The sequence below is a fragment of the Cavia porcellus genome, unplaced genomic scaffold, assembly GCF_034190915.1.
Source record: "Cavia porcellus strain 051 isolate PalLab524CR breed Dunkin Hartley unplaced genomic scaffold, mCavPor4.1 scaffold_2, whole genome shotgun sequence".
In the NCBI taxonomy this organism is placed as follows: domain Eukaryota; kingdom Metazoa; phylum Chordata; class Mammalia; order Rodentia; family Caviidae; genus Cavia; species Cavia porcellus.
The window spans coordinates 68,123,996-68,150,853 of NW_026947485.1; the positions used below are offsets into that span (position 1 = coordinate 68,123,996).

The 26,858-nt window shown below is 35.8% G+C and overlaps 1 protein-coding gene and 1 pseudogene across 1 annotated transcript in view; one reads left to right on the plus strand and one right to left on the minus strand.

Moving 5' to 3' along the window:
• Positions 1 to 25,155, plus strand: LOC106028785 (THUMP domain-containing protein 1-like; annotated as a pseudogene).
• Znf804b (zinc finger protein 804B) overlaps positions 1 to 26,858 on the minus strand; it is a 516,344-nt gene that overhangs the window by 179,885 nt on the left and 309,601 nt on the right. The window lies entirely within an intron of this gene.

Here is a 26,858-nt window from a genome sequence, read left to right on the forward strand (position 1 = left end):
ATGGACAGGAAGTGCTCATGTAAGGACAGCTCTACTGCTGCACATGAGAAACTGGAGCCAGTGGTTCTACAGGAAGAAACGGAGTTCCAAAAAAATCCAAACCCAGAATTTGGGAGTTGGTAAGTTATAATAATGTTCCAAAAGAAAACGATGTGATTGTATAAAAATCTACTATCTGTAGATTTTTGTACATGAATGAATAAATGTATATTACATGAATTATAGATCCTTGTACATGAAAAAATAAGATATTCTCTGAAAATAAGCCCTATTGCATCTTTTGGAGCAAAAATTAATATAAGACCTGCTCTTATTTTCAGGGAAATAAGACAGTTAGACAAATATTGGTTTTATCTATTCATCAGTACCATCTCATCAATTTTAGAATAATAAAAATATAGTTAATTGCTTTTGGTTGTGGATAGTTACTAAGGCAAAAGATCTTCTGGAGAGTTTCTAAGACAGGGGTGTGAGACAATGAAGTGGGGAAGCTGGAAAAGAGTTCTACATGTGCTTCACATGCTTCTGTACCACAGATGCCCACATATGAAAGTGCAACAGTAGCTAGCATCCGTGTGTAGTGTGTTAACACGTCTCTGCATCTACCGCTCATCCATACACTTTCAAATCAATGTACTGTAGCATAAGAGCCTTTCTTCATGTTGTTTAAATGTGATTCTCAATATCAAAGGGCTTGGGACCACTCTCGTAGTAAAATCCAAAATACTGTGACATCAATTATAAATAAATATAGGCTTACTTATTAACTAATATTTAAAATTACCAGAATCAATTCTCCCTCAGAATACACTCTTGAAGAATTTGACCATTTTTCTTTTTGGTTTCCATTTGATAACCAGGACTTTAATAGCTATAGCTCCTTCCCTACATATGTTCCTTGTCTGACTCCCAGTACTGGTACCTGTAACACTTAGAGATCATCTCCACGAGTCCCACAACTGTCACAACCATACAGTTACAAGACCAAGTCATCTATCTGACTTCTTCCAAAATGGTATCCTCAGTGTACACAGTAATACCATCCGCCTGTTTCCTAAAGCCTTCCCCTTTCTAGTCTTTCACCATATTCAATTGTCTTGCTCTCATCTAGTAAAATGTATCTCTTGTCTATCTTTTTGCTCACAGGGAACTATACCTACCATTTTGGGCTATACTTTCAGATATGTATGGGTTTTACTTTTTTGGCTTTGTATTTGTTGTTTGTCTGTTTTTAGTGCTGAGGTCCAGGGATGCTATGCCTTGGAGTTACATCTCCAGCCTTTGATAAATTTTATTTTTAATGTTTTGGGACAAGGACTCGCCATCATTTATAGTACACTTCTAGAAATTAGAAGAAAGGATTCAATTGTTAGACCTTTAAAGAAATGGAAACTGTTTTTAAAAGTAGGCATATTTAACCTGATTACAAAACATGTGTGTACTGATGTATAACATGGAACTCCAGTAATTAATAAGTACAATATGCTCTCTTTTCATGTACCATTTTAAAAGCATGGATTGGCAATCAGAGATGACCAGGATTTGACTCTGGGCCATTTATTTCTCTAACTTATTTACCTTTCCAGCTGCTTTATCTATAAAAAAAAATAATTCTTGCTACCTTGTGAAGATTAATTTCTGAAGATTGACTATACATTTCATAAGATTTAGAGATACTGAGAACGTTAGTGGAGAACTGTTGGATGTGTTTGCAAGTGTGTTTCCCGAGGCCACTGGCAAAGTGTGGTGTCCATTGCGGTACGCTGGGGACCCAGAAGGAGCAAAACTGAGCCCTTCAAGTACTTTCTCGTCATCCTGCCCACACACACCCTGACCTCCCCTTCCTTGCAGATCTGTCTCACCACAAACCTAAGAGCTACAGAGCCAACTGATCATGGCCTGAAACTTTCCAAACTTGAACCAAAGTAAACCTTTGCAGTAGGGTGTGGCAGCACACAACTATAATCCCAGCACTCAGAAAGCTGAGGCAGGACAATTGTCAAGAGTTTGAAGCCAGATAAACTTTTCCTTTTTAAATTTGTTTTCCTTAGATATTCTGTCATGTAATGGAAAGATAACTAACATGGATCTCAAAGAATTCTGAAGAGAGGGAGAACTTCAGGGAGGGAAAGGAGGTGAGCTATGCCTGGAGATGCAGCTGTACTTTTCCCATTAATTTCAGCCAGGACACAGCAGAAACCTGAATGCAGGATTTAGCCTGAAGCAAAGTGAGGCTTTCCACAAGTCAGTGCTGCAACTGAAATGACTTCCGAGATATGCAGAGATTAAAACCCAGCAATGGTGAAGATGAAATCTCGGAAGGGAATAATTCAGCACTGCAGGGGAGGCAGACCTGAGGAAGTGTTCTCACCTGCACCTGCCAGCTTTATTGTTCACATCTTCAAGAACAATGCTTTTGCATACTAATTTCATAAGGTTCTAATCGCTGTTACTTTGACAGAAATTTCTCAGCTGTGCACTCTCCTCTCACCCCACTGCCCCCTTGGGACCCTGTGAATTTCCCCACTTACTTACTGGTCCCTCCTGGTCCCCCCATACCTGCCCTGCCGGTATTGGGTATTGAACTGTTTTGACTACTCACACCTAAATGAGTCTATGTTTTATGTTCTGCGCTACTTATTTTTAACCTTGGGTTTTGTAGAAATGGAGTGTTGATCAGTATTATGGCAAAGTTGTAGGGAAGCTGCAAAAGTTTGATTAAAAAGTTTTTATCCATTTTACAGTTTAAAACCTTAACAAAAAACAATGTCAATGTAAAGACTGTATATGCCAAATTTGAGTGCATCTGAATTCTTACACCGTCGTTTGGATTTATCTAATAACTTGTGTTCACGCTACAGGTGTGACAGAACTTCTCCTAAGTCCCCACTACACATAGTTAAACTTCTGCGCATTCATCATTAAGAAGGTTGTTGACTTACAAAGATCTTTGTTTCAGACCTGTGTATACCTATAAAATCAGTCATCGACATACACATCAAAGTTCAGACATACACTTTCTTGATGCTTGCACACTTTAAAATACAATGAAGCTGTGTCTTGCTGCAAAAAAAAATGCCATAGACTGGGTATTGTGTAAGCAATAGGGATTTATTTTGCATGATTCTGGAGGTTGTTCAGTCCATGATGTAGTGGAGGAAGCTTTGGAGTCAGGTGAGGACACTGCTGCGTCTCCAAGACAGGCACAGAACACTGTCTTCTCCAGGGCACAATGGGTGGAACGCAGACCTCCCCCATCAATCCTTTCAGAAGGCACCGACCAACCCCACTGTGAGGACAGTGGCTTCATCTCTGTCTCCCAGAGACAACAAACCCTAGTGTTGTAAGCCCCAGACAGCAAGGTAGGAAGTACTTCCCAATGAGAATTTTAAAGGGGACAAAACAAATACATTGTATTATGACAATAGAACATTAGAAGTCCTTTCGTGTTCATATTTAAAGGACACAACATAATTTTTAAGTTTTGTGTATATATGGAGAAAAACAAGGACTACAAAAAACATTACTAGAACTTTACTCAGAAAAATTATTACCATTCCTGCTACCGTTTCTTAATAAGTTTAATTGAATAATACCTTGAGATAGCAAGGTAAACTAGTTTTCCAGGTCTATTATCACAAGGAACAACTTTTATTTTCCATTTTGAGACAAGGTCTCGCTAACTCCCCAATTTGCTCAGGCTAAGCTGGAATTTGCTATCCTCCTGCCTCAGCTTCCCAGAGTGCTAAGATTACGATGTACTTCCACGCCCAGATGTGATGGCTTTTTATTGTGAATTGGAATGTTACCTATACTGCCATAATCAAAACTGTAAAAACTAGCAAACAAAAAACTCTAATGATACTTAAACTCATGAATTCAACTAGGCAAATATTAAGAAAGTCTAGACAAATCCAAACACAGTGACATACTCTTATAATCCTCCATCTGGGAGGCAGAGGCAGGAGAATTACAAAATAGACCCCCAACTTGAGCATGTGAGCCACTTAGTAGGATCCTTTTTCAAAATAAAATATAAAAATGGGCTCAGTGTGATATGTAGCTCACTCAAACCCCAGTATTGTAAACAAATAGTCTAAAAAGGTCTTTGCTATTATTCATAACTATATTGTAGCACCCACCAATCAGGGTATGTCATTGAGACTCTAATGCCTTCAAGTTGCAGGCCTTGACACATAATGCGCCTAATTTCTCCTGCAAGATTTGTTTAATGTGAAATGATTTCTAGTGTAATTACTATAACAAAGGAAAGGTAGATCAATGTTTAGAGAGAATAGGAGAGATGGATCTTTTAAGACTTAAGAAAGGTCATCAGAAAGGAATACTTTATGGCATTGTAATCAAGGAGACATCCAGATAAATTCTCTAGCTGCATTAGCTTTGATTTGATTTTAATCACTACTTTTGGGGGTGCCATATTTCATCAGTTCCTCACTGCCTTTGCTATAGATGATCCTTTATCAGACACTTAGATACCCAAACCATTGTCTGACCAACATTGGACAATATGGTCCTAGGTAGACCCACTGAAGAGCTAAAGAATCAGGGACTCCATCAGACACACCTAGTCCTATTTACATGTATTTGCAGGATATTACTTCCTCTTAGGGACATCTCAGTCAATAATAATGCCCAGTTAACAAATGTCCTTAGGTTAATCTCCAAATCAGGAGTTTCAGTGTAGTACAACATAGTGATCAATGCATGTAACTACATTTGCCAGCATCTACAGAACTTCATAGCACAATAGAGCCAATTTCATCAGAGCCAGCCCAAGAAGATTCAGATAACTCAAAGAAAAGAGCTTGAAAAAAATCCATGCATTCATGGGCCGAGCTGGATGTACCATGAGCTCATTTATAGACAGAGAATTAGGTTACATGTGCATGCACAAGTTGTCACACGCATATGCATTTTTTTGCTCTTTCAGTCAAAATGGCCTAGAAGCAAGGATGCCTCAGTATACAGCATGTTTGCTAGTACCAATTCTGTAGTAGGAAGAATTAGGGCCCATTGGAACTACACAAGATGAGCTGGACTGTCTTATAGTGTGAACAATTAAAATGCAATTAGTAGGAACAATAAGGAAAATAATGTGAATATGTCACTGGAACCACTGATGGGACTAAAAGAGCATTCAATAGCCAAAGCTGGAATGGCTTGAACAGTAAATAAATACTGGAGAATTCTCTGAAGTAGGACCCATGAGAACCCATGACGTTATAGTCAATGTTTTTATCCTCCACTCCACAATTCACGTTTTAATGCTAAGCCTAATATGACGGTATTGAGAATTTATATTAAGGCAAGTGATTAGGTAGTGACTATAGAGCCATAAAGATTAGGATTGCCTCACTTATAAAAGATACTCTAGAGAGATCTCTGACCAACCCTCCCGGTAGGGCCTGCTGTGCTGCACTATCTATGACCAGGAAAAAGATCCACATGAGTCATTAGATCTATTGGCACCTGCATCAAAGATTTGCCACTTCCAGAGAAATTATATTTTCTGTTTGTAAAGCACTCATGTGTGGGCACATGAAATATATTTATTTACAGACATAAATAAATGATCGAATATAAATGACTAGAAGAGGGTCCGTTATATACCATTGATTGTAGATACTGTTCCCTCAAGGAAATGGAACATGAGGCATGCAGAGACACTTGTGATGATGTGAAAGCATACATTAAACCCTTCCTTTCCCTACCAGTTGAAACCTTGGGCAAGAAATCTAGAGCAGAGAATGGCATAGGGAAGCACCAAGAGCTGACAGATGATGAGTGAAAGAAGGTAAAAAGAGAAAAGCACCACTATGTAGGCTGTGTGTGATCTGTGAAAAATAAACTCACCATTTCCAGGAATCAAATGCTTGCTTACTGTCCTTTGACTCTGACCAGAATCTCACCTTTGGACTTGAGCTAGTTAGATCCTCCCTATTTTGACTGAGAACACTTGTTTAAATTACAACATTCTACTTGAGGCTCTCAAATTCTCAGCCTGAGAAACTGAGGCAAATCTGGCAGAGGATACGGAAAGTGATAAAACATGAGCCTGTGTGGTAGAAGTGACATGTGTTGCTGCACATGTGCTGCGCAGGTAAACCTCACCATGTTCACAAGGGAACTGCTTCTCTGAAATAATGTGTGATTTACATCCAATTTACAACTAAGTCACTTAATTTGAAAAATTTTAATTTCTTTCCTTCTAGCCAGCATTAATTTGAGGTGAAAGGCATCCCCAAACTCATGAATTTTAGATATATTACACATTGCTGAAGCCAGTTTTTGTATGACACAATGAGAAAAGCTATCATTACATTGTTCAGAAAAAGATAAGTATATTTCAAAAGGCAGTAAAAATGGGAAAGAATAAAAACTTGACAAATATGTAAATTCCTCTCTTCCATATATTTAATACTTGTCAAAGTGTGACTCGATATCCAATTCTGATCTTATTAGTTTGAATTATACGTGTGAACTCATCTCTCAACATTTTTGTACTTAATTTGTATCTTTCTTTGTTTATTGTGTTGTAAATAAATATTTTCAGTTGATTTATTCTCTGTATTTGCTTCTGTGTGTCTGTGTGTGTCTGTGTGTGTGTGTTTAACTGTCCATAAAAAATTACAAAACCCTAAAGAACATTATGGTATCGTTCAATATTAGAAGGGGAAAAGAAATATGAGAAGGCTTTTGAGAAAGTGTATTTGTATTACTGGGGAATGAACAGTTCAAAATGCACAAACTACCAGCCAATTTGTCCCTTTTTTCATTAAAGTAGATAAATAGTAATATTGAATTTTATATTTCTCTCACCTCTCCATTGTAACAATCATCAGAAGCTGCAGAAAAGTAAAAAATAACTGAGAAATAAAAATTTATAATGTTTTCTTTTAAATACATTTTATCAAATATATATTGACTGCTTTCTATATGAAACATAGAAATATTCATTTATAAGATAAAAGAAATTAATTATACTCTGAAAACATGTTGCAAGGCACTAAGACCTTCTTTTGCTTGATACATTCTTTACTAACATTTATTTTTTTCACATTTATTCAGGGCATAATATTCATTGAAAAACTACCATATGTCAGGACCACTCATATAAATTAGAGATAAAGCAATGAATAAAACGGACAAAAATTCAGAGCATTCAGTTTTTATCCTTTCTATTTGAATGCTGAGGTTAGGATGACAAAAAGTTCAGTACAATCACTGTTTGACATCCATGGGACACTGGTTCCAAGAAAGAGATATCAAACTTTGGAAATGGTCAAGCCTCTGATGTAAAATGATGTGGTATTTCTGCACAACCTTCTGTATATTATGCTTTAAATCATCTCTAGAACATTTATGGCCCTGAATAGATATTAATGCTGTGTAAATAGTCATTATACTATTTATGGAATACTGAGAATTTTTAAAAAAAGGTTCCATGTGTTCAATAGAGACAAGAGTTTCTCTGTATTTTTAATTCACAGTTGGTTGAATGTGGATGTATAATCCACAGATAATGTAAATACAATGTGAATGAAAAAAGAGTTATATACAGTCATAGTGATCAAATATATTTCTTTTACTTTCTCTAACTTTCACAACTGCTTTTAAAATCTAAGAAAGAGCTTGGGATATTATGCTATGATTTTTAAATAAACCAAATATACAGATCTCTGGAACTGCCTCTCCTTGTACTACAGAATACACAGCTAAATTTCCTAAGTCAATGCCATCGAAGAGAAGATATTTACTGTAATCTTTCATAAGAATTAGTAAAATGAATGTCTGTAGGAATTAAAGTCAACGAAAATAAAACATTTGCATTTTGAATACACACTTGCCACCTGCTCATTTGCAACTAGTGTCAAATTAAAATAACACTGACATGAAAATGAATTGAATTCCTCTCTAATTACATTTGAATATTTAAATTCCAATATAGTTAGATATTTTGTTTGAGGTCTTCATGATGGGTAAGTATGTGAAACTATGCATGTGTTTTGGTATTTGTGCACATACACACACACACATACACACACAAATGCAAAGGGTTCCCTACCTCCTATGAAGTGTGTTAAATTAAAATTAATTGATTTAGATTACCATTCCTATTTACTTATAGAGAATGCTATTAAGAACATTAATGAGACATTATTGGTGTCCTGGACTACTATTGATAAAACCATTATATACTTATATGTGTAATTGTTTATGTATCCCTGGAATGCAGAGAAATTGGAAGAAGAAATGTTTCCTGAGATATATTTAACTAACCAAAGAACATTTTCAGACAACACACACAGCACAGTGAGATATGCTATCCTACATCAGGAGGATAGTAATTTTAACAATGATTTTAAGTGATGATCATACTGTGTAATTTCTTAACAGCTCCACGTATCATCTCCTATTTGTCCTGTCTGTATTGTCTAGGCTTTCACAAAATGGCATTTGTTGTTTTCCTTTTAGTACTCTCCTGAGAGCCTGACTTTGCTTTTAGATATGTGCCTGATTGACCTTATTTTTCATTTTTTATGGTAATCATTACTAACTTATAATCGCTTCTTGCTTTTTGGCTAAGATCAGGTGCACTAACCTATAGAACTACTATCAGACAGTCATCACAGAGTATATAGGAATGAAAATTCTGGTATCAGCCCAACTCGGGCAGAATGATGCCTCTGCCCCTCAGAAACTATAATTCCAGGCAAACAATTTCCTTGTCTGTAAGATCAAACATGCCTATCTTGAAGAGTTGGGGGCGAGGATTAGAAAAGTTAATATATAGGAAACATTTAGGAAAGGGACTAATGCATAGTATGTGTTATGCAAATCACTGATAGAAGCATCAGCAGACTCTCAAATACAAAATCAGAAGGAAGAATTATCTAGTGTCTCTATGAATGAACAACATTTAAATGTATATCAGAACTATTTAAATGAATATAGTACGATTTCATTATTGAACAATTCTGATATTTATTATATATTGATGCTGTGTTTATTTTATAGTAGGCATGATATCTGTTTCTTTTCTACCTATATATGCCAAACTTTTGAGTTGAGCAACAAGATTTTGCAGTTTTATACTTACATTACACAATGCACTTACTATTTAAAATTTGGACTCATGTCTTTATCAACAGAAAATATAAAATAGTTGAGATAATTTCATATCATTTTGGTGCAACTGCAGTTTAAATAAGGAAAATCAAGACTGGAGAATGACTACTGTCTGTCTTAACCATTTTCATACTTATGGCTCTTATTTACCAAAATGGAATCCACTCACAACTCCAAGAAAACACCAGTTTTGGTCTGCTGCTTCACTGGTGCATGCTGAAAGTCAGTAAATTCACTAAATTCTCTAAAAATTGTACTTCCTTCAGGAATCACCATTCCAACCCTTACAGGAAGAATCCCTGCTCTTTAAACATGCCCACTTGCTACATGACTCATTTTCCCATTTGTTCCCAATTTAGTTAGTTTTACCAATTAATCTTATTGTTTGACCATAAATTGTCACACCCCATGCCTACCTTGCAAATTCCCATATTTTCTCCACCTTAGACCTGCCTCACTTTGTGGTTTTACTCTCTAGCCCTAGAAAAGATAGTCTTTGGCAACCCACTCAGGGCCCATTCTCTCTCTCTCTCTCTCTCTCTCTCTCTCTCTCTCTCTCTCTCTCTGTATCTCAGACAGAAGCTTTCTTTCTCTCAATAAATATATTTTGTTCTTAAAAATAAAATTAAAAAGATAAAAATTGTGCTTCCTTTTATTTTTGATAACCTTGTGCTATGAACACTGAAAATAATAATTTGGCATGGGTTCAGTTTTATACAAATATCAATTTCTTTTGTGACTGAATTGCCAAATTGCTTATATATAAGGTTCCAGACTGAATTAACTTGTTACAAAAACCATACACTAGCCAGGTGTGGTGGTCCACACCTATAATCCCAGCACTTAGGAGGCTGAGGCAGGATTGGTGCAAATTCAAGACAAGCTTAGGCAACAAAGTGAGCTAAAGGCCAGCCTGAACTTCACAGTGAGAAGCTGTCTCAAAAGGACAAAACACACACACACACACACACACACACACACACACACACACACACACACGGTCTCACATTAGCAAACTTTGCAGAAGTATTCAATAAAGCTATGCATTCTGAAATTCCAGCTTCTGCTACAACGTTCAGCGTCACATAACTTTTGCTATATATAATTGTTAAATGGCTCAACTGCATCTGCAGTTAAGTTAGGACAAAAGTTTCATGATGTATTTACACATAAAGATCACATATTCTATATGTGAATTTTCACATTTTCAGGATTTTAACAGTTTTTCATACAAAAATAATTATTCCCTCAGACTCTTAACTGGCATAATTCAGTAATTACTGTATACTCTGTCAAAGAGCTGTTTGTAAATCACACTATAGGGGAATGAGATGTGTGCTCAAAATATGCACTTGTATCTAAACTGCCATAAACATATGTGAGGAGCATATGCAAGATCTAAAAACACTCTCTTATAGAATAAATGATGGTTGAGCATTATATTCCTGCATCATGAAATTCACAATAAACCATTTGTATAAATTCACTCTCAGACTTTTACTAGACCCTAAAAGGCTTGGTTAGGCTCTGAATTATCTCTTAGGAAACTGCACAGTGAAGCCTATTGCTTGTAAATTAAAATATCAAAGCACAGCAGGCAAGCAGAACAGGAAATGATAACAGAGTCTCCAACTGTCTCATATTTAGGTAGTAGATTAAGTCATGGAAGATTAAAACAGAAGCTTGCTCAGAGCATGTAGAAAATGAAAAATATTTGCTTTGCAAAAAAAGGTAAAGTGTAAAAGAAGGAAAGTAAGTTGGAAAAGCAATCTTGTTTAAGAAGTCCCTGAAGAATCTAAGTATCACTCTATCATATTTTTGAGACATTGCCATGGTTTGAAGATAATGCATTAAGTTGATCGGAATAACCAGCAGGAGGATATTACAAATAATCAATCCATTCTAATGAAATGCAGACAAAAAAAAAAAAAAAAAAAAGAATTACAAGTGACAAATCCACTAGAGAACAGTGTTCAACTACTATAATCAGAAGATGATTATTTACCTTGTTATTTAACAACTGTGTGTCTCCCTCACATATGACAAAAGATCCAGCAGTGTCACAGAGACCCTTGTAAAACACACAGAATGATGTCATGAGAGTGCCATGCAGAGTACCCCTGCTTCCAAGTTAAACATACAAACACCATTGAGTCTACCAAGCTGATAGTTAACTCCGCCTCAGTGGGCTAACATGCACTCTACTAGAGGGACCATAAAAGATTTCGGAAGTTTTTTAAAGCCCGAAAATAACTGTATTTCTATTCATCAACTCCAAGAACATTTGTCAATGCTTCATAATTTTAACCTGAAGAAAAGAAAGGAAGTTCCTGCCCAAAATTATTCAGAAGCTTTAACTAAAAATCCAATAAAAACAACCAGTGACATTCCCTACTTGGAGTTGTATAAAACTAAAAATTCAATCATGGCTTCTGGCTGCCTATTATAAATCTTGAAGCACACAAAGGAAAAGCGAAGAAAGTACAACTTCTCAAACACAGAAAACATCTCAATTTATAAATGTTCACCAACAAAAGCAACATTGATTTTTCAAGATAGTTTTGATTTCACAAGCATATTCTAAACTTACAGAATGAATGCTGGAAAAGGTTATTTGATTTGGGAAGATTAATCTGAGTTCAAGGAAAACAAAACTGTGTACAGAATCAATTCAGCTCCCTGAAATGAAAAGAGATATAGTACATATTTTTTCAAAGATTTCTCTGTTATTACTTTAAATTTTGTGTGATTTTTTACACAAATTACCCTACTCCAAGTTACATAAATTATCCTATTCCAAGTTTTTATCATGATGTTTCTATTTATTAGAAATCATTAGGAATAATGTTTTATTGAAGAAGTATTACAAAATATGGTCTGAAAAAGAATAGGAATATATACAAGGAAAATCAAATAAATAATTAGGGGTTACATTAGAGAACTTATTTGGAGAAAATATATTGCTAAATGAAGCAACTGCTGTTATCTAAACACTTCAATGAAGATCCTTATAGACATTACAAAATCAGTCTCAGTAATGAAACCTGCTTACCTAAACATTTTGATCCAAAACTCTGCACTCTAAGAGTTCCAAAACTAACTGGGTAAACTTATTGCTGGTGTCATTGATACCAACATCTCATGGATAGCACTGTTAAGTTTCTGGCATGGTGGGAAATTTTAGCAGACAAGGCCAAGATCCATCAGAGTCTAGCACCCAGTGTTCCCGCATGAGAGCTATCATACGCAGCTTTGTGCTTACATCTAGAATAGCTTTGCATTGCATCAACTAACCTCTTTTTCTGCATCCCAGTTTTGCTACAGTTAGTCCTGTTGGGATCTGAGCTTTCTCTTGGAATTAAATTGGCTCACTGGGGTTCTATGATTTTTCCTCCCATTCCCAAGCACATTTCATACAACCTTCCCACTTTTTGAAACTGGCAGCAGGTATTCACTAGCTCTGCAGGTTTCCTAGGATCATGCTATTCCTAAGCCCAAGGCATTGCTATAGTTGGTTTCTCCATCAAGTGTGCTCTACATATAAATAAAGCTGCTTTCTGTGGGCTCTGGATAGCTGCACAGCATGCCATAATCACTCTGCCAGTCCTCACCTTCTATCATTTATCCAACTGTTTGCATAGATCTTTAAAACTAAACATACTGAACACACAATAATGTGGCTAAAACTATGATCTATTCTGACTCTGGATGTGGGACATCCTCCCATAGACTTGTGGTCATATCCTCCAACACTCTGGGAATGCACACAAGATGGAAAAAATGAATTGCTTTTTAAATATTAATTTGATTCATATGATTCGAGGTAACAAGTGTAAAAATGAGTAACTTTTATTGTTATTCTTAGAGTAAGTTATAAGAAACTTTGACATTCTATTTGTTTTAGCTGTTTTTAAAATATTTAAATATATGTTACAAGATTGAAATATTCCCTGAGTGTGAGCTAGTCTTGATGAGTTATACAAAGTTAGAGACACACCTGCAACTAAATACAGTTCTGAATATATTTTATAATAACCAATTTGAGAAGCAGTAGAAATTAAATTGCCTAAAGTATGCAAAAATCAGTGTCATTCATGACTGCCTTAGTTTTTTGTTTCTTCATAGACCAACTGACTACTAATAGGGCAGAATTTTCTCTAAATGTTAACTCAGAATGCAGAAAATACATTTAAAAGGAAGATGAAATCCACAAATAGAAATTATCAATAAATTTGATTATAAAATTTTATCATATCTTATAATGTTCATCGCTTTTGGAAAATCTAACCAATTATATGTATTTATTCTAAAGAATCTAACACCTTAGTGTATGCCCAGGTAGATGTGTGTATAAATAGGCTATATACTATATTTGTCACTGCTAGGCTAAGTGATAAAATTTTAAATTATGTGGTAGTCAAAAAGATTTTCTCTTTAAAATCTTTGTTGGAAAGAAAATCTTCAAGAGTTTCTAACAACAAAATCTCATGGAAAAGCCTAAGTCCAAATAGTTTTGCATTGAATTAAGTATAAACTTTATTGAAATAACCTTTTTCTGGTAATAGTAGACATAAACCCTCAAATTGCTAACAAAGTGATTATTTACAAATTGCATATCAAGGGAATTGTCAGTTGTGGCCAATTTAGTTCCAAAACTGAATTTATCTTTAGACTGCTTGTTTCCCTTATATCCCAAAATAAATTCTACTTTTATACATATTCAAATCACTATAGATGTTTTCCATTGTATAATGTGTCTCCCTAGGCATCATATTTTTCAAAATGTGACTTGCATATGACTTGAAGATTTATTTTGTTTTTAACCACTGAGCTCAGCCCTGCCATTTAGCTTAGTGAAAAGGAAAGTAATGGTAAATTTCAGAACTGGTAATTACCGTCTTTTCCTCCACACATAGCTGCTGCTGCTTGGCAATGAATGGTATTTCAAATAAAGCCAAATTTGTTTCCATTTTTGGCTTAGTTTATGTGGGTCAGGCCACAAACTGTATCTTCCACTCTTTAGTATGGATAAGATGAAAAATAACTCTATTTCAACCTTTTTAAAATTTTAAACAGAAAAAAGTAAGAAATAGCAACAACAATGATTACAACAAACAACAAAAATGCTTCAAAACAGGCTAGTAGGAAAGTAAAAATAATCAATACACGGTATATTGTTATATTCACAGTAAAGTTTAGAGTACAAGACATAGGCATGGAACACTGTCCAGAAAATTAGTAGCACAAAACTTTCCCCTTGATAAACAAAAGAAACCAGAGTATAACTATCTTAACTGTCCTGTGTTTATGTATATATATATATATATATATTCTCCTTTTGCATTCTTTCATTTAAAAATTAGGAAATAAATGCATGGGGGAAATATATGATAAAAAATATATAATAAAGAATTCTTAATACCAACTTGCCTACTTCATAATTTTGACTGTAAGAAAAGTCATTCAAATTGTATAGCTAAATTATAGAAATTGTGCTATAGTCAGGGTTTACAAGGGAAAAATTAATACAGGACTCAATTATTTATATAATTATTTCATAATAGTTACCCAAAGAGTCAATACAAAAGAATCCTGTGGAAAGCCTGGATTCCATGGTCATGTCCTTCCTGCACAAGTCCAGCTGGAGCCCATGATGATGTCTTATGCATGTCTTGTTTCATGGATCTGCACTGGCAAGGCCCAAAGGTCGACAGTGGAAGCTAGAAAGTCCGCACCAGCGAAAGCAATGAGCTGTGATAGCAGGCTGAGGTATCTGCACTGCACCCAGAAAGCGATGTTCAAAGTACCACAATTATCCTCAACAACAGCGAGGTCCCAAGCTCCTCTGGTTACAAGAACAGCTGAGTTCATATCGGGAAAGCCAACATTACAAGCTTCTCCAGGAGAGCCAACAGCACCCTCCTCCTCTCCAGTTCTCCTTTCATGTTGGCAACAATCCTCAGGTGGGCCATCCACACCTAGTACCACACTGATTCAGTTCAGCTGGGTGTTACAAGTTGCCTACCAGTTGTCAATCCACCACACAGCAGATATATTTTGATTATCTGAACTATCTATTTTGAATTCATGTGTAAAATTTTGTTCAAGTTTTAAAATCATTTAAGATGACTATTCACTTGCCATTTTACAATTTTCATTTCAACAGTATGGTAATTACTACAACTAGCTAACATCTATTAGTAATCTATAGGTAATATCTAAACCAGTTTCATTTTTAAGAGGTTGAGGCTACATTTTGATTATATATATATATCCAAAAATAACTGATAAAGGTTGAAACTTACAAATAGAAACTTGTGTTAAAGTTCACTTATAGAGTTACCAACAAATAAACCTTCAAAGTGAAGAATGATAGAGCTTCCAGTAACTTAAAAATAATTGAGTTAAATTTATAGATTGAGAAGGAAGTGAAGATATTTCCTTGGCTTTAAAGAAATGAGTCAATACCATACCAGATGTTTCAGAGAAGAGTATAGAAAGATGCAGAGTCATTTTTCCCTAGATTTTTGCCAAAGTGAACTGAGGCATGCAAATAGAGAAAGACAAACTGCATGTTCAGCAGAGATAGAGATATAAGAAGGGTGAGAGCAGTTAGATATGTCACACAGGAGAGCATAGAAGAAAGTATATGATCATACGTGCTCTGAGACATCAACAATTTGGGAAACTTAGAAGAAAGGAATTTTTTTAAAGAAACGTATATATTATGGCTAGAAACCCTACATGAAGAAATAGACAATCTGAACAAACCAAAAACGTATAACAAGACTGAGTTAATAAAAACAATTTTTAAAAATCTTTGAACAAGGAAACTCCAGGAACAAGACAGCTTTACTGAAGAGTTTTGTGGCACTTTTAAAGTGTAACGAAATGCTAATTCATCTCAAACTATTTCAAAAGTACAAAAAGTAGGGAATTCTTCCAAACTAATTCTGTGAACATAGGGTTGCTCTGATTCCAAAGCCAAACACACACACACACACACACACACACACACACAACATGCTCACACACACCTAAAGAAGACAGATATAAAACATCTTAACAAAGTACAAGCATTCTGAATTGAATAGCATATCAACAAGACTATATAGCAAATAAAGTAGCATTTATCTTAGGGATGAAATGTGCTCCAACATATCCAAAGCAAAAACTGGATATATCATATAACCAAATGACTGGAAAAACCTGTTTAATTGTCACAATACATGCAGAAAATATTTGATAAAGTTCACCATCCTTTCATGGTAAAAACGCTCACCAGATTAGGTGTAGTTAGAATGTACTTCGATATGAAAAATGCTATGAATGTCACAGATAGCCTAAATCATATTGAACAGGGCAAGCTGCAAGTGCTTTCTTAAGACTGAGAAAACATAAGGTTGCTGCTTTTATCAGTCATCTTCAAGACCGGCTGGAGATCTAAAAGCAATCAGTCAAGAGAAAGAAATAAAGAATATCCTAGCTAGAAAGTAAGAAGCCAAATCATCTTCATTTGCATTTGATATGAACTTAAGTAGAAAAATGTAATTTTGGCCAAAAAGTGTTTGAACTGGTAAAACAAATTCTGTGAAGTTTCAGTATGTGAAATAAAAACACAAAAATTAATAGTGTTTTTACATGTTACAGTGAACTTGCTGAAAAAAATAATCAAGTAAAAATTCCATTCGCAATAGCTACAAACAATCTTAGGAATGAATTTAAATACAGAAGTATTTTAACACACTAACTGAAGACACTGGAGAGTGCACAACAGTGGGAAAATATCCCTTGTGAGTTCACAGATTAAAAAATTAATGCCATTGGGGCAGGGGATTTAGCTCCGCAGCATAAGTGCTTGCTTGGCAAGTGCAAGGTCATGAGTTCAATTCTCGTACGAACAAAAACAAAAACATAAACAAAAAATTAACGCTATTGAAATGCTTCCACTGTCTAAAGCAACAAAGGAATTTAGGGAATTCCCATCAAAATGTCAATGATAATCTTTACATAAATAGAAAACAATAACCCTAAAATTTGCATAGCACCACAAAGTAGAAGACATCAGAATACCTGACTTTAAAAAGGACAAAAATATCGAAGCCAAATACTGTGGTGTTAGCATAAAAACAGACACATAAACTAACAGAATAAAATAGAAAACCCAAAACTAAATCCATGAACTTGAAATCAAACAAGTTTTGGATAAATATAATGAGGATCTTCATTGTAAAAAAAAAAAAAAATAATCTCTTAAATAAATTGTTTTGAGGAAACTAAATATTCAAATACAGGTGAATGAAACTAAATACTTTTATCTCCTCATACATCTAAATGAACTCAAAGTGAATCAAAGTCCTAAATGGAAGACCCAAAAACATGAAACTAGTAAAAGAACACATAGAGAAAATAGTCCCCAACGTTGGTAAAGACAATATTTTGGTGACACCAACAGCACAGGTGACAAAGAAAAAACAGACAAAAGTTATTACATCAAAGTAGGAAGCTTTTGCATAGCAAAGGACACAAAATGAGAAAACAGGCTGAATAGTAAAACTTTGCTATTTATTCATCCAACAAGCAATTGCTATTAAGAATGCACACAAAAATCAACAGCAAAAAAGTAAACAAATTAAAAATGGACAAATGTTCTAAATATACATTTCTCAAAAAATGTTCCTCAAAAAGTCAACAATGTGAAAAAATACCAAACATCACTAATCACCAAGGAAACACACATCAAAGCCGCCATGAGATATCATCCCATTCCACTTAGAATGGCTGCTATCAAGAAGGCAAATAAATCCCAAATGCTAGTGAGGATGTGGAGAAAGGGAAACTCTTCCACAATGCAAGTGGGATGATGAATAATTATAGCCATTATGGAAAACGACATAAAGTTTACTCAAAAAAATTTTTAAAAAGGAAGTACTCTACATCCCAGCATTCGCTCATGATCTATATCAACAAGGAAACAGAATCAATGTGCCAGAGAGATACATACATGCACTTCCATCTTTATGCAGCTCTATCCACATTAGCCAAGATATGGAATCAGCCTGGGTTCCCTCAGTGCATTTAGTCATCAATTACATTCATATGCTCAGGTTTTTCCCTCACTGCCAACCAAACCAAAGGAAGATACTTCTTTTGGCAAAATGGAAAAAAAAAGTTCTCTTTAGAACTAGCACCAAGAAGACGGAGGAGCCATTTGCCTCAAACAACCACCTTCCCGGGTATATGTGTGTTGGTGTCTTTTCTAGCAAGGAACGATATAGGAAAGTAGTAGATGAAATAACAGACCTGGCAGGCTTGATTCATCCCTGCCTGGGCCTGAACACTTTCCTCTCTTGCCTATGGGGACGGAACTGGACTTGATCTCCTAGTGCCAGCATATAAATACTCTGAACTGAGGAGAGAGGGAGTAGCTGTTAATGCTCGAGGGCTGAGGAAATATGGAAAAGAAAATACTCTAACTTTTAAAGTTCCATTTTGCACTGTCAGCTATGAATGGATAGAGATAAAGACAAAATAAAAATTGTTAATCCCAGCTCTAAAAAGAATGGAAAGAGAAATCTTTTTGAAAAACGGGCTTATAATAGTTCTCCTACATGCAAGCAAGAAGTATTACTTCCTAAAAGATGATGCTATAATCCTGCATGTTTGGTCCTTGACACAGTCTGATTATAATAGTTAATGATCGACACCCAAATAAAGGTAGGTATTATTTATTGTATTTGGTTCTTATAATAGGTTTTCCATGGCAGTTCTACCAAGGAAAGAGCAAATGATATAGTAACTTTTTCATGACAGCGTAATGAATCTCTGAAATTCTTCACTCCAAAGTGCAACAGTTCCTTCCGCAAATTTAATTAGTCTCAAGGGGATTTGCTTGATGTTTTGGCAAAATATAGTTCAGACATTGACTGTTTCTTATGTCATTAAACCCTTGGTCTGAGGCATCATCATCTTTTTCTTTGATTACTGCAAGTCCTTCTGATTGGCTTCCCTACTTCTGCACTCCTCTATCTTCCGTGTGTTCCCAACCTAGCAGCAGAGTTTTGTGATCATTTAAGTTAGATGCCAGTGCTCAGATTACTTTCTGCTGTCCAGAAAGCAGGCTGTGGCCTGCAAAGCAGCTTTGCTCTGGGCTGTTCTCAACACTAGAGTCCTCACGGTTGTCAATATGTATCAACCCACTGCCTTTCTATATCTTGAACCTGAGCGTATTAATCTCAGAATTGTGGGATATTCTCTTTCCTGTATTTGGGAAGCTTTCCTGTGGATATCAGAATTAATATGAGCCATCACTGGAAGAGAACTTCCATGACCATTACCTATGATATTCATCCTTATGTTAGCTCCTATCTTCTCTGTGAGTTTTTGCCTGTCGATTCACATTTAATATTTAAATTCCATATTTTAATGTCACCCTTTTTAATACCTGTCTGCTCCAGACTGTGAATCTCATAAGGACAGAGCGTGGGACTGGGAATATAGATCAGCAGTATAAGCACCTGCCTGGCAAGCACAAGGTCCTGATTTCAATTCCTGGTACAATAAGATAAAATAAAATAAAATAAAAATAATATGTATTAGTTTTATTTGCTGAAGCATGTAAAACACAAATAAATATTTGGCAGAGTAAAAGGGCCTGACATTTGTGGAATAAATAAGTGACACTCATAAATGCTGTGTAACTTATGAAAGCTGTATAATACCCCATATTCAAATAAAATCTTTCTTATTTCATAAGATTTTACATAGTAATTGCATAACATACTATGTGACAATTGCATAACTTTCTCTTTGTATTTTATTTACTCCACTTTTTATCAGTCCATGTGTTCAGTGTCTAATGTTCACATCCCTTGTATGGGGTTAGTGCATGAACATAATAAATTTTAATTATTTGTTTAATTATCTTGTCTCCCATTCTCACTCCCTCCCTTTACCTCTTTATCCCTTTCCATTTGAGAAAGGTCTGTATCTGTTCTTCTTCTTATCTATCTTTTATTTTGCTCTTCTTTTATAGCTTGGGTTTCTCATATACAAGAAACGATGTGTTATTTAAGCTTGTGCGTCTGGTTTATTTCACTCAGCATTACTAAATGATGACGGTCTTAGTTACTTTTGTCTTGTTGGAACACCCAAAGTTAAGGAAGGAAAGATTTGTTTAGCTCACTGTTTGTGGAGGTTTGAGTCCATAATCAGCCGGCTCCAAGGCAGGGTGGCATAGCAGTAGGTCAATGATCCGAGGTAGCAGCCAGCAAAAGCAGCCAGAGCAAAACAAGGGGCAGAGCAAGCCTCTTTTCTTCCCTTATATTGTACATAGGCCACACCCCACTCCGCAGAGTAGATGTAACACTCACAAGATCTCTGTGCCCTAGTCTTGCACAGGATGAAGATATTCAAAGTAAGGACCCTGGCTCCCTGCTGAGTCACTTAGTTAAACTTCAGAAGTTGACACAGTGCAAGTTTATCTTTCACTGTGGCAAAGTCTATGGAGGCACTTGTATCCTACTAAGCAGAACTCTAAGAAGAACAATGAGCTATGAACTATCCCCAGAATTTGGTTGTAAGTAGGTAAATGATGAGTAATCATTACTCCTGCAGCTTCAGTTAGAACATGTGATAGCCACACTAGCACCACTGCTAAAACTGTACTTCTAGAATTCCCCATTCTTTGTGGTGCTTCTATCTTCTGCTGTCTTGATGAAAAGGTATCTTTTGTTAGTTGAGTATGCATATTTTGACAAGCCAATGGATATTACAAAGCAGAAGAAGATATGGATGTAAAAAAGCAGAGCAGAAAATTCACAATTATTACTGTGGGATCACCAAAATAAACAATTGGTCCCATATTCCATCTACTTTCATTTCTTCATAAAATCATTCTGTGAATTCACTGAAAATTTTTGTGAACTGAAAATAATTTTTCTGAGGAGTACAATGGTTATAGGAAAGAAAAGGAATTGAGAAACTCTAATTCTACTTCTCAGAGTCTCTAATTCTTCTTCCTTAATTGTCATTTTAGTCCCTTACAGAGACCGAAAAGAACTACAGATACTTTTGGAGGCAAGTGATAAAATATCAAATTAGAACAAAGTAAAAATTTAAGAAATATAGTAATGTTTTGAAAGAACTCACAGGTTTAGCCAAATTGTAATACTTTCTGGTATTGCTCCAGCATCTCATTGTATTCATGTGATGGCAATCTATTTAGATAAAATTACAGGAATAAAACGGCATGAAAATCTTTGTATGAATACAGACAAATAAAAAAAAAGCACAATTCATTTTCTAGACAAAATACAAGAGGATTCTATTTTCTCAACAACATAATTATACCAAAGACTACAGCATACTGATCTTTAGAGAATAAAGCAAGTTAAAAGCATGGTCATCAATTTCCAAAATTCTTAATGGAGTATTTCCAGTGAGAAAATGATACCATAAAGTGTGGTGAATTAAAAACTGGTGGTCAATTTAAACAGCAGCTGTACTGAGTCAGCATGGTACTGAGTATAGATGACCCACTTGGGGAAAGTTGCCAGCATAAAAAGGAGACCCTGAGAGGCTACTAGTGTTGTGCATTCTCCTAAGCATTATTGTTGTTCAGAGCTGTTTGGTTCTTTTGGAGCTGTTGGTTCTCCTGGAGAAACTGGTCATGCTGGCCTCGCTGATATGAACTTGGCTATTATCATCCAAGGAGCTCGGCACCTTGTCACTGAGAATGGTTGTGGTTCACCTTGGGGGAGCTTTGGTCCTTACTTTGAGCACTACTTCTTGGCTCAGGGGGAAAGATGTGTGATAATTTATCTCCAGGAGAGCTTGTCATGCTGGCTTCCTGATGTAGATTCTGCTGTTCTCATCATTGGAAGAATTTGGGACTTTGTTGTTGGTGAGGATGGCCACAATGCTTTTCAGGGGAGTCCTGGTCCTTACTTTAAGCGTCTCTTTCTAGCTCCAGTACAGAACCCTCAGCCCACTGGCACAGATTCTTCATCCTGTTGGCACAGACTTCCTAGCTTCCACTGATGACCTTGGGGTTTCCCTGTGCAGATTCATGAGACAGATTTGCATGAGTTATTGTTATAGGCTCTAGGTTGTCAGCTGAACTCATGCAGGTTGTTGCCGTGGGATCCCGGCCCTCAGCTGTATTTTCTAGGTTATTTAGTGTTGTGGACAGATTTCCTACACTTGCATTTTATTTGACTCGTTGGGTGACCATTGTATATCATACTATAAATTATGTGTCCTGTATTGTCTTTCTCCTTGCAAACCTCTGACTACAACATAAAGAGAGATAAAAGTTGGGATTTTTTTTCTCCATAGTATGGAAAATACAGATTAAACTTTTTCCTTTCAGTGCTCGAGGCAATGAAGTAGTGACATGCTGTAGTAAAAGGAAGCCTATAAAAGTTAATTTGTTGTCATGATAAGATTCAACTCACTAAGGGGAAATTATCTAGATACTGAAAGCATCTTCAGTCTCCTGTTAGCAGGTTTTAATCATTTTATGATAAAATCATTGATCATTCAACAATGTGACTAGAAAGAAGCAGCATTTCTAATATAATTATAAAAAAAGGTTTTTTAAAGAACCACGCAATCATAGTTTCAAATACATGAATATTAAAGTTACCTTTTCAATTTGTGCAGAACATAAAGTGCAGTCATGCGAACTACAATGAAATCTTATCTCTTACTATGTTGTTTCAACAGTTCTCCTCAAGAAAAATCCTCTTAATTAACTCACCTCTCAAAACGATGCCCAATAAAAACACTGAGTGTTCTAATCTAAAATCTCAATTAAACTTATTAAGGTATAATTTTTGTAAGCAATATTATAACATAAATGTGAAGAGGTTTTACATTTTAAAAAGCTATCTGTCATTTTTCTTTGTTTTCCTCTTTCACTAAGACTCTATGATCTATTTTTTAATCAATAACCCTTCTGTCAGAAGTCTGTCAAACTTTTCTTCTTTCCTGTATTCCTTTCCTTTATCTGAACTGTCTGGCCCTAGATGATCTTGGAAACCTACTTTCCCTTTCCCTGCCCTGGTGAAACTAAGTCTGCTGAAGAAATTCACATAATAGAATTGATTGCTGACCATACTGACTGAGGAAACATCACAGCAGCATAACCACTGGCTGTGTAGAAAGTCTTCTTTGTCACTTTTCAGGGATGCTTTATTCTGCTAACTGCAGTCTCCCTGCATTCTGCTTGCTCTGCTGATTTTCTCACCCATATTTTGTGGAGAACCTGACTCCACTACACATAAACGCGTGTGGTCCACACTGTGCTCTTCATTGGACAGCCTCGAGGCATCCCTCCATGTTCTCAGGAAACTATCCTGCCTCCTTCCTTTCCTGCTCTTCCAGCCACTAGAAATCAAAGCTCACCCTCCTGTCAGTTTGCAAGCTCAAGCCTCTGTCATGTGTTACAAGGGCTCTTGTATGGTACCATACTACCGAGTGGAATATATTATTTTATTTTTTAAGGTTACTGATATATTTCAGATTTACATAATGGTCACAATCATCATAGGGAATTTGCACCTGTGCATGATATATCTTGATTCCTCTCTTTTCCCATTCCCTCCTCTCCCTTCCACCCCTCTTTCCCTCATTTACAAAGCACTGTTTCCATTTTATCCTTATTTTCTAATTTTTAAATTTTCTCTTCCTTCATTTGCCCTTTCCCCTCAATTCCCCTTTCATTTTGAACAATTTCTTCCTATTTCACAGTTTCTGTTATACATTTTGGTTCTTTCTTACACTTTCAGTTTCTCACAACTGAGATAATGTGATATTTATGCATGCATGTTTGAATTATTTCACTTAAGATTATGATATCAAGATCAATTCTTGGTATGTTTTATTTTATGCAAAGATTTCTTCTAAGAATCACCCAACCACTATTTCATTAAAGATGACAGCCGTATTGTCAAAAGTTATTTGGATCTAATTACATCAGTACTTTTCCTATGAGAATGAGTTATGATCAAAAAATATATTTTGGTGGAGAAACGCCTGTGTCATTGGCTCGGCTCTCAGGTGTCCTGGTGGCCCAGGTCCAGCAGCCTGCTTCCTCTACCTGGGGTGGGAAGCTCAAAGGCAAGGCTCAGTATGCGCAGGCCAAGCAGTACTGCTGGGAATCCTCATCACCTGTAACAGGAAGCAACGCAAATGCGTGGAGGAGGCCAACAGCCGGATCAAGGAATATGTCGACAATTTGTATGGGTCTGAAAAGTTTACAGACAAGGATCGGCAGCTCTCTGGAAGTGAGGGAGATGATGTCGAGGCTGCCTTGAAGAAGGAAGTTAGCAACATTAGGATTCTACAGAGAAAAGGCTAAGAAGATTCCAGACAGTAGACAGTGGAGCAAATCACATTGTCTTCATCAGGACACTGGGGATAGAGCCTGAGAAACTGATGCATCGTATTCTCTGGGAAAACTAAGAAAAGGAAGACCCGAGTTACTTTATGAATGTTACTTATCTGAAGCACACGCAAAGCTTTCTTTGAAGATATGGAAAGATATGCAGAAACAGTTTTGGAAACCTGGTTTAAAGCACCAAAGAGACATTTCAGATTGTGTACAAATCTCGCAGTAGCAGTCACATGAATAGAGAAGAAGTTATCAAAGAACCGGCAGGGATTGTGGGCAGTCTGGATTCAGAAAACGAAGTGGGTCTCACCACTCCACACTGCACAGTGTAGTGGAAATTCTCAAAGCAGTCTGTTGCCTGAAAGTTGTGAAAGATTACATGTTGTTCAGAAAATATAATCTTCAGGAGTGGTGAAGACTGCTAAGGATCCATCACAGCTTCCCCCAGAGCTGAGAAAGGGGAAAGAAGCAAATTTGGAAACTGGTAACAAATTAAATCAAAATGACCCCAAAGAAGGGGAAAATAACCAGCAGGTTGTACCACAGAATAATAAGGGGGACTGGAAGAAACAAAACCCAGATCTGCATTGTCTGTGGCTTATGACTAAATTGCAGTTGTCTGACAAGGATGTTTATTATTTTAAATAGCTTTTTAAACATCAAGACAGATTAAAACTTTTATTTAAAAAGAACACATTCAGCAAAAAGGTTTAGGAAGTAAATTATTTGGTAGCAGATCTTATCCCAACAAAGAAAATGGTACATAGTTGATGAAAATTTAATACCAACATTAAAATACTGGGTTAAGTACAAGAAATTGAAATCACTGTACTGTCAGTTTAATAAGTTGATTTACTAGTGATATGTCATATGCTAAAAAGTTTTATATAAGTAGGAAACCACAGCCTTTTTATCTTGGTTAATATGTTGACAATTTCACAAATATTTGTCATTCTGTAACACTTATAAAGATTTGTAAGATGGTGAAATTAAACAATGTCTTCTGATCAGATGAGTCTCACAAAACTAAGTCCAATATATATTTAATGTGTCTTCATATCTGAAAATCAGCTCAACTATACTGCTCACTGTACTTCTATACTATACTCTCTCAACTGGACTCCTTTGCTACATTTAAAAAGAAAAAAGAAATCCTGATGTTGACATTACAGAATACAGCTTTTTTTGTTCTTCACTGAGATACTGATACCAGAAACTTGGAGAAGAAATGAAAGAAGTTCAAAAAATGCTACAGAAGTGGTTAACTTTAGTAAAGATCATTTATGCTGCATTTGTTTAAAAGATATCCCTAAATTAAAAGCTGGACAAAGAGCAATAAACTTTCTACTTCATACAGAAAGTCATTGGCTTCTCAGAGGAAGCATCCTCAGAATATATTTGAGTTGAAAGAGAAATGTCAGGGTACTTACAAGAGAACCCAGTGAGTCTTTCTGAGTACTTTAAAAATGAAGAAAGACTACAGAAACTAGCCTGTTTAATGGACATTTCCAACTTTTATCAGTGAACAAGTCTCTGCAAGACTCTAGAGGTAAACCTTTTTTTTTATTTTTCTGAAAGCGATAAGAATCTTAGAAGGAAACTGACTTTGAAAAAGTCATTTTAAGGGTTAACAGTGAAACTCTTAAAATGTTTCTGCAGTAACTTCCACGTGAAAACCGAGAATACAGCCAAAGTATCACTAAGTTTAAGGCCAACCTGAATTACCTAGCAATGCCTTATCTGAAAGCAACAAAGAAACAAACAAGGGGAATGAGGAATTCAGAAATCTCAAGGCTACCTGGAAGAAATGCAAAGCCAAATTAAGTAGAATTTCCTGTTTTTTTCTGAAAGAAAACTTCACTCTTGTCTCACAATTCTGTATTTCTCTGCAGTTTTAACTTAATGCTCACATTCACTATGAGGGTTCTCTCAGAGGTTCCCTGACTGAGAAAGGTGGGAAGTGATAAACTGTTTAGATTTTGAATATTAGGCTGTAAAATTAGCTTTTGAGATGTGTTTATAATTATTTAAATTTTTAAAAGTTAGGAAGCACTAAAAACATTAAGACTTCCTTGTAAGTGACTATCTCAGTTTAATGCCTAGTGAATATGGGGGGGCCTCTGATTGGTAAGCCAGGCTACAAGGATTTGGGAGGGCAGAGAATATATAGCACCTCGGTATTTTACCTAGGACTGGTACTTTCTTGAATATTTTCAGGTATTTAAAGGTTAATCCTTTTTGTGGGGATGAACTCAGAGCTTTGCACATACTAGGCAAGCCTTGTATGCTGAACCACATCGCTCACTTTTTA